The 5,395-nt window shown below is 32.1% G+C and overlaps 1 pseudogene; it reads right to left on the reverse strand.

Moving 5' to 3' along the window:
• Nucleotides 1-2,546: 2,546 nt before the first annotated feature.
• On the reverse strand, nucleotides 2,547-3,430 carry LOC119569563 (annotated as a pseudogene).
• Nucleotides 3,431-5,395: the final 1,965 nt, after the last annotated feature.

The following is a 5,395-nucleotide window of genomic DNA, read 5'->3' on the forward strand; positions in this document are numbered from 1 at the left end:
TCATCATCATCATCATCATCATCCCTCATCATCACATCATCATCATCAATCATCATCATCCATCATTTATCATTATTGTTGTTATTAGCATTGTCATTGTTATAATTAATTTATCATTATTAATATAATAATGATAATAATGACAACAATAATAATTATTATTAGTGTTATTATTATCATTATTATCGATATTATCATTTTCATCATCATCATCATCATTATAATCATAATAACAACAATAACTATCATCATTATTATTATCATGAATATTATTTTCGTTATCATTATTGCTATTATCATCATCACTATCAAGGATGTTATTGTACTAATTACTATTATTTTTATATTTATTTTTTATTAATACTACTACTACTTTCACTACTACTATTCTTCACTAGTTTTATTACCATTATTAGTGTTGCCATTCCTGTTATCATTATCTTTACTATCATTATCATCATTATACATGATAATGATGACGATGATGATGATGATGATAATGATGCTGCTGCTGATTATGATGATTAACATAATGATGATGACACATACTGACAGTGACACAAACACTGACCCTAACAATACTAATACTAATTCTAATACTAATACCAATAATAACAATAATAATAATAAAGATGATGATAATAATAATAATAATAATAATAATAATAATGATAATAATAATAATAACAACAACAATAATAATAATAATAATAATAATAATAATAATAATAATAATAATAATAAGAATAACAACGACAATAATAACATCAACAACAATAATAATAGTAATAACAATGATAAATATGATAACATTGAAAAGAAAAAACAATGATAATAATGGGGAAAAATAATATTGACAATTTTAATAATAACGATACTAACACGAACAGAAATGATAATGATATAATAATAATAATAATAATAATAATAATAATAATAATAATAATAATAATAATAATAATAATAAAATAATAATGATAATGACAACAACAACAGTAATAAGAATGATAATAAAACAATATTAATAACAATGATAATAATAAAAAAGTAATAACAATTACTGTCACTTCAAATTACGCAACACACTAAGCTATAATAAATCTTTCAATGTTAAGAATGTAATTCTCAAATAAATAAATAAATAAATAAATAAGAAGAAAAGGAAATATTCAGAGTTCTGTAAGATGCCACATTACTAATAGCATCACACTTATAATTCACATCCTACGAATCAATGTATAATTGTAATAGGTAAATTCTCATTTAAACTTTAATATGACTAGTACATGGACAAGAATAATATTCAACCACGGGATTGCTCTCACGAGAAGTGCATATTTTTCTTTCTAGGATCTTTCACAAACACACACATATGCATAAATACATACATGTGTGTGTGTGTGTGTGTGCGTGCATGTGTGTGTGTGTGTTTCTATATACACATATACCTATACATGTATATATGTGCATATAGGAGTTTAATACGATCCGTGACGGAGCTCGTAACTCAAATTGCTCGTATGTCAAATCAGTTTCCCCAATGGAGGGAAATGAAATGCCGTTAATACGTTCCAGAGAAAAACAATGCATTCTTTTTTTATTTACATACTTTTAAATAAGAAAAAATTACTTAAAGACAACACTGTACATAGAATGAACTGCAATAAACTGGCTTTATTAAATGTAATGTACAGATTTACCTTGTAGATCAGATGACCTGTTGACGGAGGTGGAGAAAGGATGAACAGAATAAATGAATCTTATTCGCATTTTTAAAATATTTTCACAACGCTTTCCTCTCTTTCATCTACAAAGGTTTTTTCATGATGAGGTCTGTTTCATCCTCCATGAGTTAGGCAAGTGTCACTAAATAACGTCTTTGCACGCTGTTGCAACTTTTTTCTGGGCATTTCTTTTGAATAAAGCCTGGAAGTTTCTCCCGCATTCCCAGCATTTCCTTTATCTCACGAGTGAGACACGGGATGCTGAGCGGCGTTTACTGTGGTGTTCGCTGCGCCATCTAGCGGTGAGGCATCTTTAGCTCCCAACTCAAAGTAAAAAATCGTCCGAGAGTTGGGACACTCGTAAGTCAAGGTAAAATTTGCATATATGTGTGAGTGTGTGTGTATGTGTGTGTGTGTGTGTGTTTATATCTATATACATGAGAGACACGAATAGACAGTATATATAAATAGATGGATAGATAAATTCAGATAGATATAGATATCTATGTATACATATAACATAGCACACACACATGTATGTATGTGTGTGTGCGTGTGTGTGTACATATATCACACATACATATACATTCATATATTCATTTCACACACACATATGTAATCTGTGTGCAAGTATATGGATGTTGTGGGTGTGTGCCTCTTCGTCCATATGTGTATATTGACTTCTGTAGGAATCATGAATTGTTAGAGCATAGTCTGTGGTTATAGTTTATTTGGCAAAATGTTTACATTCATAAGTTAGGCCTAACAGTATTCGTTATATCCATAATTAGGCAGCACGATTGGCTGTTCCTTTCATGGCTTCTATGGTGAAGTGTACAGGTTGAGGGCTGGGTTGGTGGAGTGTAGCTTCCACTGAGGCTGCCGCTTCCCGAACCACCGAATCCACTTCCGGATCCAAAACTGCCACTGCTTCCAAATCCACTGCTTCCTCCGAAGCTGCTGAAATCACCGCTTCCTCCGAATCCTCCGCCTCCTCCCACACTGATGCTTCCGCCACTGCCACCTCCGATACCGCCACTAATACCACCGCCTACGCCTCCGCCGATACCGATACCGCTGTCACCGATCACCTGACCGCCGCCTTGAGTGGCAGCGCCCAAAGCGCTCTGTAGATCCACTCCGCTAGGAAGAGTTGGGTTCTCGCCTTCAGCATAGTTGACGAAGTAAACTTCAGGGTCGGATGGTGGTGGCGCTGTGACCTCGATCACCCTCTGGTCGTGTTCAGACTGCTTGTTGAGCACGTACACCACGTGCTGCTGTCTCGGAGGAGGCACGACCACGGGATCAGGTCCTTGCAATCCTTCGGGTGTTCGGATGAGCACGATGTTGGTCTCCACTGTTGGCTCAGGGATGTTGACTGGAGCGCTGTTGAACACCACGTTCGAAGGAACTTCATACAAGAACACTCTTCTGTTTTCTCGCGGAGTCACGCATCTTCCGTCCACATGTCGCACTTGCCCGGGGCTGCATCCACCTGAGGACGGACCAGCAGATGGTCCGACGGAGGAGCCAAAGGACGAGCCAAAGGACTGTCCACCAGACGAGCCAAAGGACGAGCCAAAGGACTGTCCAGCGGACGAGCCAAAGGACGAGCCAGAGGGCGTTGGCAGGCTATAACCCTGCGGGCGAGCTGTAACTGCTGCCACTGATGCCAATAACAGGACCTGTAAAAATATACAGAATATATATATATATATATATATATATATATATATATATATATATATATATATATGTATGTATATGTATGTATATATATATGTATATATATATATATATATATATATGTGTGTGTGTGTGTGTGTGTGTGTGTGTGTGTGTGTGTGTGTGTATAAATATATACGTGTACGTATGCATGTGATATGAATACACATACACACATATATGTGTGCATGTGCATATATATGTATATATATAGAGATAGATATGTGTGTGTGTGTGTGCATACATATATGTATGCATATATATATTTATATATATATATAAAATATATATATATATATATATATATATATATGTGTGTGTGTGTGTGTGTGTGTGTGTGTGTGTGTGTGTGTGTGTGTGTGTGTGTGGTGGAAAGATAAATATAAAAAATATATATATAAATACACACACATGTGCGTGCGAAAATGTCTGTATGTGTGTGTAACAGATGTATGCAGTCGTATTGCTCTTCGCACAATAAACCATTAGTAATATGTCTTCACTTCACATTTTGTTCGAACAACGTTGATCCATCGAGGAGGTCCAACTCACCAGATGTTCATGGTGAGCTGTGATGATTCCGGAGGACACGAGCCCTTATATACTACGATCGCTGGCAGAGTGGCAGTACCTTCCCCAGCGTGCCAAGGTATGTACAAGGTCCTTTCTCATACTTTCCACCACCTGTTCTTTTTTTTTATCTGTGTATCCCGCACACATGGGCTCAGGCAATTCTTTTCCCGACCTCTTGCTGACCATTGGTAATGAATAGCCCCATCGTGACTACGCTGATCCTGATACACGATGTTTACACATTCAAGTATATAATTTTCATCTCTGGATATGCACGAGTTTTCAGGGAAGTGACATACGCAGGCAGAGACACACGCACACAAATTCACACATGCACAAACACAATCATACATACACATACACAAAGAATACAAACAGAATATATATGCGCCCCGTGTGATATACAAGTAAGTATATATGTGTATATGTTTATATATATTTTATTATTTATATTTATGTATATATAGTATAGATATGTAGATTTGTAAATATATATATATATATATATATATATAATATATATAATATATATATATATATATATATATATATATATATAGAGAGAGAGAGAGAGAGAGAGAGAGAGAGAGAGAGAGGAACAGTATATATATATAATATAGTATATGTACATATGTGTACATATATATGTATATATCTGTATGTGTGTGAATGTTATATATATATATATATTATATATATATATATATATATAAGATATATATATATATTATATATATATATATATATTTTATGTGTGTGTGTAGTATGTGTGTGTGTGTATATGTGTGTGGATAGTTTATATACTATATAGTTTTATATATAATATATAATATGATGATATATAATTATATATATATATATGAATCCATACTACACAAATATATATATATATATTATAATATATATATATATAATATATATATATATATATATATATTTAATATTTTTAAAAAAATTAAAAATAAATATTAATATATATTAATATTTTAATATTATAATTTTATATAAATTTTTAAATTTTTTTTTTTTTTTTTTTTTTTTAAAAATTTATAATATATATATATATTTATATAATATATTAAAAAAAATAAATATATAATATTTTTATATTTTCCAATATATAATATAAATAAAAAATTTTTTTTTTTCCCCTTCCTTATATTACTTTATATAAGGGGATATTTTTTTTTATTTTTTTATTTATTTATTTTTTTCATTTTATTTTTTTTTTCCCTATTCACTTCCCCAAAATTGATATCCAGGGAAAATTTTAAAACTTTTGGTAACTGTGTATAGGATAGGTGTCAGTGGGATTTTTCCTGGTCCCCCGAGGTTCGGGGGAAAAATTTCCTACCCAGGTGGGAAAAAAAAAA

Source organism: Penaeus monodon, unplaced genomic scaffold, assembly GCF_015228065.2.
Source record: "Penaeus monodon isolate SGIC_2016 unplaced genomic scaffold, NSTDA_Pmon_1 PmonScaffold_16585, whole genome shotgun sequence".
Taxonomy (NCBI): Eukaryota; Metazoa; Arthropoda; class Malacostraca; order Decapoda; family Penaeidae; genus Penaeus; species Penaeus monodon.